The following is a 13188-nucleotide window of genomic DNA, read 5'->3' on the forward strand; positions in this document are numbered from 1 at the left end:
ACTGCCTCTTCCTCTACCATCATCCTCCTTTGTTTAAAACAAACAAAAAGAAGAGTAATTGTAGTTTGTTAAATGATTCAGCTCTGCATTTACTTTTCATAAAAATGTTAGCACTAAATTATTGATTTGGAACAAAAGAGATGAGGGAAAAGTTCATGTGTAAAGTTGGGATGGTTCTCAAAGTCAGAAGAAATGAAAGAGGCTAAATCTTCATGCTTCATTATAGAAAGCCAAAGAAGTTAAAAACTAAAAAGTGGAAACATGGGCAGGTTACTTAGATATGGAGGTAAATACCTTGAGAATCAGCAAAAATGTTGAAATGAATGCCTCTGGGGAAAAGTAAATGGTAAAGGCATTATTCTTTTTTTAATAATAAATCTCGTAGAACTATTTGAGTATGTTATGCATATATAATCTTAACAAAACTAAATTAAAGAGTAAATGGGAAATAAAAATAATTTGAAAAATTAAAAGAAGGTAGCTAGCTTAAGAAAATAACAGAATTCTCAACCTCTAAATCAATGATTCTGCTTATGGGAATAAGTAATCTTTAAAAATAAGAAAAAAGTGAATATATTTGGGTAGGAAGATATTAATCATCATGTTAGCTGTAATAAATATATACATACATATGTATATCTGCATGCAGATGTGTATATATGTATGCATATATATATGCATGTGTATATAAAGAGAAACATTGTAAATGACTAAAAACCACTCTGAAAATCAATTTGGGATAATTTAATAAGATTCCATACGAATTTCTCTATGACCAAAATATACAGTTCCAAGGCACATAAACCAGAGAAGTTCATATATATGTATATTGGAAGACATGTACAATGTTCATAACAGCATTGTTAAAAAAACAAAGATGAAAACAACTGAAATGACCATCGACGGGAAAAGAAATGAATAAAATATAACATTTATTCAAAATACTACTTTAGAGGAATAAAAATAAACAATGATAGGTATACACATTAATATCAACATCAATAGTATTAAGGAAGAAGAAAAAAGTTTTAGAAGAATACACACAGCAAGAGGTGATTTATATTAATACATGCAAAATTAAGCAATATATTATTTAGGGACACATACAAACATTAACAACATTTAGAAAAGTTAGTAGAGATAGGTGATACAACAGGCTTATACTATTCTAATTCTTAAACTTGGTGGATAGTATTTGTAGCTTACACGTTAAAAATGTGGTTTTGTATTTTTATATTTTTCCATTAAATACTAAATAAGTATGAACCACTGGCATAGATTATAGCATTATAAACAAGGACATTACAACAGTTTTAACTGTATTTCATATATTCAAAAAGAGAAAAGAGTGAACATGTTAGTAAAGACATGGATAAAATAATATACAAACTGAACTTCAATAGATATAAAGGACAAAGTCTGGATGGGATTAACAGAAGATGAGGCACTGCAGAAAAAACAAAAAGATATTGTCCATGGAAAATTTAATGCTAGAATTATTAACTGGTAACTGGATAAAGCCTTGTCTTTTCCTTTTAAAAATAAGCTCATTAAGGGGCACCTGGGTGGCTCAGTCGTTGAGCGTCTGCCTTCGGCTCAGGTCATGATCCCAGGGTCCTGGGATCGAGCCCCGCATCGGGCTCCCTGCTCAGCGGGAAGCCTGCTTCTCCCTCTCCCACTCCCCCTGCTTGTGTTCCCTCTCTCACTGTGTCTCTGTCTGTCAAATAAATAAAATCTTTAAAAAAAAAAAAAAGCTCACTAAGGAATTTTAAGAAATTGGAAAAACATTTCAGGGCGCCTGGGTGGCTCAGTGGGTTAAGCGTCGTGACTCTTGATTTCAGCTTAGGTCATGATCTCAGGGTCTGGAAATTGAGCCCTGCTTGGGGTTCTGGGCTCAGCAGGGGGTCTGCTTAAGATTCTCTCCCTTTCCCTCTACCCCTCCCCCACCCCAGCTCTCACACACTCTCTCTCAAAAAAAAAAAAAAAGGGAGAAAGAGAAAGAAAGAGGAAAAACATTTCAAAAGGGAGTAATTACATAACCTCACAACATAGAGGCCACAAAAGCCAAGTGGATCATTGAAATATACATGATTATGTCTGAGAAATTTATTTATTTTTTAATTTTTTTAAGATAGTATTTATTTGACAGAGGTACAGCAAGAGAGGGAACACAAGCAGGGGAGTGAGAGAGGGAGAAGCAGGCTTCCCGCCAAGCAGGGAGCCTGATGCGGAACTCGATCCCAGGACCCCGGGACCATGACCTAAGCCAAAGGCAGACGCTTAACCATCTGAGCCACCCTATGTCTGAGAAATTTATGAATCTTCAAATTCTCAAGTAGCACCAAAATAGACTATATCCTCCCCTGGATGTTTATCTGAGAAAGAGCAGAAAAAGCAAAAACTGACATACAGGAACTGGGCAGCTGGCTATAGTCACTTACCAATGAAAGTGACTCCCTCCTACACACAAACTTTGCAAAGAGCACAATTCAGATATGTATGTGCCTCCGAGAAATTTCAAGCAACCTTCAGATGTTCTTAAAATACTTAAAATCTTGGTTGTGCTTAAAAGTGAAAATAAATGTCTACTATATTCCTTTAAAATCTTATCTTCCTTTTTAGTCTACTCATGAATTCTTTTGTTCCTGTTTGTATTTGTAATTACACTTGTCTACAATGTCTAACCTAGTGTTATAAGCATTCACTCATCCTATTATGCTCCTTACAAATATCAATTTTTGATAGCTGCCCAATATTTCACCAAACAAATGAACCAAAAATATTGAATCATTTACCTAAGATGGAATAATTATTTATCATAAATAACTATTTTATCTTTACATATAAAATTTTAAATATCTAGAATTATTCCCTTGGGAAACAAAGAATTACTGAGTCAAAGTTAGACTTTTAAGTTTATTGATACAAATTATCAAACTAGTTTTCAAAATGACTATACCACTTTATACATTTTTTCCAGTAACCAATGAGTCACTTAATTGGAGATGGTGCTGGATATTATCACTATTTTGAATATTTTATATGCTGCCAGAAGTATGTTCTTATTGATGGTTTGCTATGATTTTTTTTTTTTAAAGATTTTCTTTATTTATTTCACAGAAAGAGCAAGAGAGCACAAGCAGAGGGCGGGGGAGAAGCAGGCTCCTCGCTGAGCAGGGAGCCCGATACGGGGCTCAATCCCAGAACCCTGGGATCATGACCTGAGCCAAAGGCAGATACTTAACCATCTGAGCCACCCAGGCGCCCCTGCTATGATTTTTAAATGATGAAGCTGAATAACTATTTTTTACTACCTGTATTTTACCCTTTTGAGAATCTCTAAATAATTTTTACTCCTTTATCTTCTTATATTGCTTTGTATTAATTATATATTAATATTCATTGTTTACCCATATTTGCTATGAATATTTTCCCAGCTTGTTAATTAATTTTTAGTTATTTAGAATATTACTTCTTGAGACCATTTTGAGAATATAATCATACATTATATTATCTAAAAAGCTCCACCTTTTTTCTTCTACACAGCCCTGATTATAAACTTCAGACTAAAGCCCACCTTTTACAAAAGCAAGGCAGTGATATATAAAAGGATTATCTGGCAAACTGGTGAATAATAATCTGAAAAGGAAAATTGTCATTTTAAAATCGATTCTATAAAAATTTTATCTTTAAATCAAGATAAGTTGTATTTTAAGATCAAAACTTATCACAATGACTCATTTTAATTCACTGTGGAACATGAATCTTCCTTGCTACCATATTTTACGTTATATAAAGAACACCATTACTAGAGAATACTGAGGTAAATAATAAATTTAAATTAAAACCAGGAAAACAATAACCATAAAACACTACCAAACAACATGGATGCTGCAGGGTTATATTACTGATGGAATTAATTTATCCAGTCAACAATAAGATCTGGGCCTCCACTTACTGAAGGTACTCAAATCAATAATGATAACGATAATAATAATGATACTATAACAGAATCCTTATTTGCTATTTGTAACAAATCTAAGATAGTCCAGTATAGTTTTAAAAACTGTTTTAAAGACACACACACACACACACACACACACACACACACACACACACCTCTCTCTGTTCATTTTGTTTGGTTGGCTTTTTTTTTTCTAAGTATGCTCTGCGTTGAACATGGGGCTTCACCTCATAACCCAGAGATCAAGAGTCCCATGCTCTTCAAACTCAGCCGTGCAGCTGCCCCTCTATTCATTTAAAAAAACTTTTTTTCACTAAAGAAACATTAGAAAACACATAAATTTGGGGTGCCTGGGTGGCTCAGTCAGTTGGGCATCCAACTCTTGGGTTTTGGCTCAGGTCATGATCTCAGGGTCCTGGGATCCAGCCCCATGTCCAGCTCCCTGCTCAGCAGGGAGTCTGCTTATTTCCCTCTTCCTTGGCCCCTCCCCCTGCTCACCCATGTGCAAATAAATAAATCTTAAAAAAAAGAAAACACATAAAGTTAGAAATTCTGTCAAAAATTCCAACAAAATACCAACAAAGACAACTACACACAAATTTTGATTTTCATTTCCTCACTCTACATGTAAAAAGTGTTTTATTTTTCTGGTTGACATATTTTAATCATATTTAAGTAAATACCCTGAACCTGATGATAAAAAACGCCTTTAAGAAAAATATTTTAAAGAAAACTGTTAATGTACAATTGCAGTGTAATTTCAATAATGTATAACATAAACAAAAACATGACGAAATTATAAAGCCAAATTATAAAAAAGTAATGTGTATTTGTACAAAAGTAGAAATGATGACACAGGAAATAGAGAACAAAATAACATAGGTTTAAAATGTATAAGAGGGGTGCCTGGGTGGCTCAGCTGGTTAATCCTTCGACTCTCTTGATTTTGGCTCAGGTCATAATCTCAGGGTTGTGAGACAGAGCCCCACATTTGGCTCTGTGTTGAGCATGGAGCATGCTTCAGATTCTCTCTCGCTCAGCCCCTCCCCACTCCCACCCACCAAGCTCGCGCTCTCTCTAAAAAAAAAAACAAAAACATAAAATAAATAAATAAAATGTGTAAGATGTTAGTGTATGACAACCAAAACATAACTAAACAAATAGGAAAAAGTAATAAAATCTTCTCATCACATTATAAACCCATCATAGAAAAAAATTTTTTAAACAAAATATAATACTTATTCCAACTATGGGGGAAAATAGCCAAATGAACCACAAGAGAAATTTCACAACTATTAAGATACACAATTTTTAATTTTTCTAATGAAAAAATAATAAAATAAAATAATGGAGAAAAAATTTGAAATCAAACACATAAAAGTTACCATTAAAAACATATAAAAAATTTATAATTCTCAACTGGCAATTAAAGGATATTAAAAAACAAGTTTATATAAGAGGTTAATAATTAAATCAATGTTTGAAATCTATTAAAACTTTTTATAATATTTTAAATTTATCTTTATGTAAAATGAAGTAGTACATGATCTTTGGAATACTTATAAAATCAATAAAAATCTTTTAATTAAAGTCATTCTACTCATTTTACAGAAAACAGGTACATACTTTCAAAGGCAGTGTATGATGTGAAAGAATCAAGTAGGAATGAATACACCTAAACTTTATTCTACTCAATACTACGACCTGAGAAAAATCCCTTAACCTTTCTGAGATTCCTAAAGATGAGAAGTCCTGTGTTACAAATCTCACAGGCTTGTATGGATCAAATGAGATAATATGCATGAAGAAGGTTTTATAAAATATCAAGAACTACATGTAACTAAGTTACTAATTTTATAAACAGGGTGTTAGTTGTTCCCCTTTTTTTTTCCATGGAGGGAAGGCAAAGGGCCCTAAAAAACAGATACTCTTCAAGAGTTCAGTATTACAAAAAATAATAATAATAAAGGTAAAATCTGTACTTTTCTAACCAAGCCTTAATTGATCTTACTGCTTCTACTATGCACAGAATATCTTCAGGCTTAAGTGAACTCTTGGTTGAATCCCCACATTTCAAGTCCAAAGCAGTTCTCAGGGTATGTTGATCTCTCTTGTTCCTCAAAGCTTCATGAAAATTTGGCATCAAAAGCTCTATTTTTTTTTTCCTGGCTCTCATTGCAAGATGGGAAAAAAACCTTACTATTAAAATAAAGGATTAGTTTTTCTTTCCTAAATCTTACTCTCTGTTTCAGCTAGCACAAAAAAATTGCCCAGGGCCAAAAAAAGACAGTGTATTTTCTATCTTTCCTCTGGGCACAGTTGTTTTTTCCCCCCTGACTTTCTAAAACATGGATTTATACAAACCTCCTTTGTTGCCCTCCAGGAAGATGTATGTCAGGTGTTTTAGTCAGTGCCTACCTTCCACTCAGTACCTGAGCAGAAGTAAGTGTCTATCTCTCCCTCAATAAGTGGAGAAACACTAGATAAAATCAGCAAGGATATTAAAAAAATGAGCACCACCAAAAACCAAAGGTATCTAATTGACATCTACAGAGCACTCCACCCAACAAAAACAGAATACATATTCTATTCAACTACACATAGAACATTAACCAAAACAGAGCATGTTCTGGGTCATAACACAAATATTTTAAATTTAAAATTACTGAAATCATATAGAATATGTTCTTTGATCATAATGGTATCAAACTAAGAATAATAGAAAAATAACTGTAAATTTTCCAAACATTTGGAAATTAAACAACACATTTCTAAAGGTTTTTTTTTTTTTTTTTTAAGTAATCTCCATACCCAACATGGAGCTCAAACTCACAACCCTGAGATCAAGAGTTGCATGCTCTACCAACTAAGCCAGCCAGGTGCCCCAAAACAATACATTTCTAAATGATCAACAGCTCACAAAGAATCTCAGAGGAAATTTTTTTAAAAGATACTAAGCTGAATGAAAATGAAAATACAACATCAAAATCTTTGGGATTCAACTAAGGCAGCAGTCAGAGGGAATTTAATAACACTAAATGTGGGTTTTTGTTTTTTTTTTAATGTGTAATTAGAAAAAAAGAAAGGTCTCAAATCAATAATGCAAGCTACTGCCACAAGAAACTAGGAAAAAAAAGGAAAATAAACAGAAAACAAGGAGAAGGGAATAAACAAGAAGAAATCAATGAAATTGAAAACAAAAATAACAGAAAATCAATCAAACCAAAAGTTAATTCTTTGGGAGCATCAATAAAATTAACAAAGCCCTAGTGAGACCAACAAAGAAGAAAGCAGAACAAATTACCAAAAACAGGAGTGAAAAAGAAGATCTCACCCACTATAGACTTCACAGCATTCAAAGGACAGTGGAATACTATGAATAGCTCTACAACTTAGATGAAACTATCAGAACTCATACAAGATGATCTGAACAGATCTCTATTTAAAAAACTGAATCTGTAGTTCAAAACATTCTAAATTAGAAATCTATAAGCCAAGGTGGTTTCAGTGTCATTGAAATAAAGAATCCAATTCTACACAATGATAGAACACTTCCCAAAATTAGACAAAAAAAGAACACTACAAACAGTACCGCCCCTTAAGAGCACAGATACAAAAATTCTCAAAATATTAGCAAATCTGATTACCCTGATAGAAAAGCCAAAGACATTTTAAAAATAATAATAAAACTAGTACTAGTAAATCTGCCTCAAGAGCATAGATGCAAAAATCCTCAACAAAATATTAGCAAACAGAATCTAGGTATATATAAAAAGAAAAATACATCATAATTAAGGGGAGTTTCTTCTCAGAATACAAGGAAAGAAACTTTGATAATTTAAAGATGTTTACTACAAAATAACACAGAGATTATATATAATAAGCCAACAAATGAGATAAAATGTCTCATAATACTCTAAAAGAAAGCAGAAAAAAGGGAGGCAATGAACAGATACATAAACAAAAATGATAGAAAACAGATGATACAACACAGAAAACAATTAGCAAGATGGTAGCATTAAACCCAATCACACCAATAATGAAATGAAATCTAAGTTGCATAAATATCCCAATTATAATGCAGATATTATAAAACTGCATTTAAGAAAAAGGAACAAACTATACACAGCCTACAAAAAACCCACTGAAAACATGAATAAATTCAAATGACAGAAAAAGATATATAAAACTAATACTAATCAAAAACACCTACATTGATTATGTTAATGTTTTTAAAAGTAGATTTCAAAGCAAGGAATAGTAAGAAGGAGATGTCATTTCATGATAATAAAAGCCTCAAATCGTCAAAATCATCACATTCCTAAACATTTATGCATGTAATAAAAGATCCAAAATACACAGTGAAGAAACTGATAGAACTGCAAGGAGAAATGATCAAGTTGGAAAATACAGTGAGAGATTAAAACACTTCTTCAAGAACTGACAGAACAAGAGGACAGTAAATCTAAGCACTGAAAGACCTGAACAAGACTATCAACCAGCTTGACCCAATTGATATTTATAGAACATTCCACATGACATCAGAAGGCACATTCTTTTCAAGTGTAAAAGAATTATTTATTTACCAAATAAGACAAATTTCTGGGCCTAAATCAAGTTTCAATAAATGTAAAAGGTCTCAGTTCACACAACATATGTTTTTTGAATAGAATGGGTTAGAAGTCAACAACATAAAGATCCCTAGAAAATTCTGAACATTCAAATTCTAAATTCTAAATATTCAAAACACAATAGCTTCTTTAAAAAATTCTAAATATTCAAAACAAAGTAACGTCTCAAAAAATCCCCATCATGAAAGAGGAAATTAAAGAGAAAACACTAAATAAAATGAAAACACCAACATAGCAAAATTTCCAGGATACAGCCAAAGCAATACTTAAATGGAAATTTAGAGCACTGAAGGCCTATATTAGAAAAAAAGTTTTCAAATAGATAAACTCCGTTTCCACCTTAAAAAAAAAAAAAAACTGGAAAAAAAACCAAACTAAACCCAAAACAGAATAAATGAAATAATGAAGAATAAGGTAGAAATCTAAAACTACAGAGAATATCAAGGAAACCAAAAGCAGATTCTTTTAGAAGATAAATAAGACTGAAAACCTCTAACTAAACTGAGTAAGAAAAAAAGAAAACACACACATTACCAATATCAGGACTGAAAGAGATGACATCACTAAAGAAACTAAAGATATTAAAAGGTTACAAAAGGAATCTGATGAATGAATGACTGTATACCAAACCAATATAGACAACTCTCAAATATTCATGCTGTGTGAAAGAAGCCAGACAAAAAAAGGAGCAGTGTTATAGGATTCTATTTATAAAATTTTAGAAAGTGCAAGCTAGAATGGAGGTCAGTGGTTCCCTGGGGATGGGAGGGAATTTCAGGGAGGGGAGGAGAGAGTCCTGACATGGAAACTTTTGGAGGTGAGGAGAATGTTATCTTGATTGTGTTGTGGTTTCTCAGCATATAAACATGTCAGAATTTATTGAATTGTACAATTTAAACAGGTGCAGGTTACTGTCTATCAATTATACCTCAATAAAGCTGTTTTTTTTTTAATTAAGGAAAGACTGCAACAGAAAATACATCAAACAGAACTACCGAGCTTATTCAACAAAAAAGTCATTTTCCCTCTTCATCTTATTTATGAAAGATATTAAGAAGGATCTGTACGACTTTGCTTTTCTCTTTCAGCCATTTAAATGCCTCCTATGCGCTAGGTACTATCTATATGGACAACAGACACCAATCCTACCTTCAAAAACATTTAAAATATAGCTTTGTTGGCAAACTAGAAAACACAACTATAATCCAGACAGTTCTCCTACAAAAAGGTTTAACAATCTGCTTATACATTAAAAGATTTTGTTCTCAGATACCAAAAAACAATTATATAATTCCTAATTATGGATACTAGAGGATACTCAGGTCCAAGCTCTCAAAAATTAAATGTTTAGTAAACACTTACTCTGAACTGTACTAAAAGGTGCTGTGATACACACATTTAGGAAATGCCAGGTAAACACAAAATAAAGCAGGTTTCTTTACTATATAGTACTCCTCAGAACCATGAATCAGCAGCAGGAACATCCAAAAGAGGCACACAATATGTAATATTTCCCAAATCTCTTTATCCCCTGTTTTTGTTCCTCAAATTGCAGAAAATCTAGCAGAACCAGCACTCATGGAACACACTTAAGAAAACATAGTAGTTCTACCAGAATGGCTTAGATGCAATGCTTAAAAGAAACAAAATCCATATAAATCCACTGATAGAAGTCCTTTGTTTTCGCTTTTGGCTTTTGGCTCGGGGAGGCAAAGGTGCAACTTTCTTCGGTCGTCCGGAATCCGGGTTCATCCAACACCAGCCACCTCCGCCATGCTGCCTAAGTTCGACCCCAACGAGACCAAAGTCGTGTACCTGAGGTGCACCGGTGGCGAAGTCGGTGCCATGTCTGCCCTGGCCCCGAAGATGGGTCCACTGGGTCTGTCTCCAAAATAGGTTGGTGATGACATCGCCAAGGCAACCGGTGATTGGAAGGGTCTAAGGATTGCAGTGAAACTGACCATTCAGAACAGACAGGCCCAGATTGAAGTGGTACCTTCTGCCTCTGCCCTGATGATCAAAGCCCTCAAGGAACCACCAAGAGACAGAAAGAAGCAGAAAAACATTAAGCACAGTGGAAATACCACTTTTGATGAGATTGTCAATATTGCCCGACAGATGCGACACCGATCTTTAGCCAGAGAACTCTCTGGAACCATTAAAGAAATCCTGGGGACTGCCCAGTCTGTGGGCTGCAATGTTGACGGCCGCCACCCACATGACATCACAGAGGACATCAACAGTGGTGCGGTGGAATGCCCAGCTAGCTAACTACAAAGGAAAATGTTTCAATAAAGGATCATTTGACAAGCAAAAAAATAAAAAAAAGAAGTCCTTTGTTTTCCCCTTTAAAGACGTGATCAGTAAAGGATCATGTTTATATAGTATAAGGCACTAAGAAGCAAGAATATAAAAAATGAGAAAGATACAGAGCCATGTATCTTACTTTTGTATGAACAGTACCTATTAGGTAAAAATCTATGATCAGAGAATCAATCTCTCTCCTTCTCTCCTATCTGTGAGATGTAACAACTTCTCGCATTATTAATTTTTATTCTGTATCTGAATTTTCCTAAAAAACACAAGAAATATCACATGGCTATAGGAAAATCATATACCCATTCTATGAAGAGTCCTTACTGTGAAGAAACAACATGAAGTTTGTATATTAAGGTCCACAAAATTAAAGTTAACTCTAAGAATATTTACTCTCTAATCCATACAGATGCAGCACACAAAAGAAAAAAGATTACAGTCATAATACAACTAGCTATCAGAATAACAACAATAATTAACATTCATATAATGTTTACTATGTGTTTGTTATAGGTTGAAATGTGTCCCCCAAAATTCATATGTTTAAGTCCTAACTCCCAGTACCTCAGAATGTGACCTTTTAGAGAAATATGGTAGTTTCAGATGTAATTAGTTAAAATGAAGCCCCTAACCCATTGTGACTGATGTCCTTATTAAGAAGGGAAAAATTGGACGTAGTTACCCACACAGGGAGAACACCATGTGAGGATGAAGGGAGAGATTGGGGCGATGCTTCTACAAGCCAAGGAACTCCAAAGATTGTCAGCAAATCACCAGAAGTAGAGGAGAGGCATTGAACAGATTCTTCCTTTACAAGAAACCAACCTTACCGATATCCTGATTTTGGACTTCCAGCCCCCAGAACTGTGAGAATAAATTCCTGTTATTTAAGCCACCCAGTTTGTGGTACTTTGTTACAGCAACCCTAGAAAATTAATACACTATGTGTCTAGACAGTGTTATCTATTCCACTTTAAAGACAATAAAACTGATACACAGAGCAGTTAATTAACTTACCCAATTTCACAACTATTAAGCTATAAAGACAGGATTTGGGAAATGACACAAACAGGATTAACAGAACAGTCCCATAAGGGTGACTGAATATTTCAATTATCTGGAGGTTCAACATCAAAGTTTGATTCTTTGGCCTTCTAAAGCTTTGTTGTCCTCATACATTCTCTAAAATCTCATTCCTTTCGGCGTAACTAGCCGAAGTAGATTTCACCTGGCCTCAAGTAGGAATCCTGACTGACAGATAAGGAGAGCTTCAGTTAGGAACTGGAGTGCTGGGTAAAGCTGAGGTACTTACAGAATCTGACAGTGGTCACAGCCTCAGAAAAATATCCCACTGATCTCTAACTACTACTTGCTACATGTGTTTTGAGTTTTGTACTGAGGTAGTGAGGGCCTACCTGAGAAGCCTGGCCACAAAAGGTAATTCCTCTCATCTTAAAGTAATTTCATCCATTCTGACCATGAACACTTTAAAACCTCTCTCCAAAAGCAAGGTTATGTGTACATAGACCATACTGGAGTCCAAGTGAGGGGCCGAAGGTAGGGAGGTAAGGAGAATAGTGGAGGGGCCCAAACTAACAGGGAATTCAAGAGAGGAGGATTATACATCAAAGTTGACAATGGCCCAAGCTTGATAATTCCTTCTCTTTCTTATCTTTCATTGCTCCTAATTCACTTCATGTTAATTCTCTGTGAAAACATTGCACTAACAAATTATTTCACAACTTGATAGTTAAATATATCTTAAAACAAAACATACTCTTCTATTATGGATTGAATTGTGTCCCATAAAATGACATAATAAAGGCTTAGCACCGGGGCGCCTGGGTGGCTCAGTCGTTAAGCATCTGCCTTCGGCTCAGGTCATGATCCAGGGTCCTGGGATCGAGCCCCACATCGGGCTCCCTGCTCAGCGGGAGGCCTGCTTCTCCCTCTCCCACTCCCCCTGCTTGTGTTCCCTCTCTTGCTAGGTCTCTGTCAAATAAATAAATAAAATCTTAAAAAAAATAAAAAATAAAGGCTTAGCACCTAGTACCTATAAATTTGACCTTATTTGGAAAAAGGTTCTTTGCAGATGTAACTAAGTGAAAAGGAAGTCATACTGGATTATGGTGGGCCTAATCCAGTGACTGGAGTTCTTATAAAATGAGGGAAATTTGGACACACAGAAAGGAAAATGTCATGTAAAAACATAGAGACCCACAGGAAAGAAGGCCATGTGAAGACAGAGGCAGAGATTGGAATGACGCATCTATAAAC

General features: G+C 34.4%; 1 protein-coding gene and 1 pseudogene across 2 annotated transcripts in view; one reads left to right on the top strand and one right to left on the bottom strand.

Moving 5' to 3' along the window:
- Nucleotides 1-13188, bottom strand: part of COG5 (component of oligomeric golgi complex 5) — a 303390-nt gene that overhangs the window by 168811 nt on the left and 121391 nt on the right. The gene's annotated exons all lie outside the window — the stretch shown is intronic.
- On the top strand, nt 10080-11461 carry LOC116631148 (annotated as a pseudogene). Its single transcript, XR_004299096.1, has one exon. The product of XR_004299096.1 is annotated as a 60S ribosomal protein L12-like (transcript).

Source organism: Phoca vitulina, unplaced genomic scaffold (genome assembly GCF_004348235.1).
Source record: "Phoca vitulina isolate PV1807 unplaced genomic scaffold, GSC_HSeal_1.0 scaffold4, whole genome shotgun sequence".
Taxonomy (NCBI): domain Eukaryota; kingdom Metazoa; phylum Chordata; class Mammalia; order Carnivora; family Phocidae; genus Phoca; species Phoca vitulina.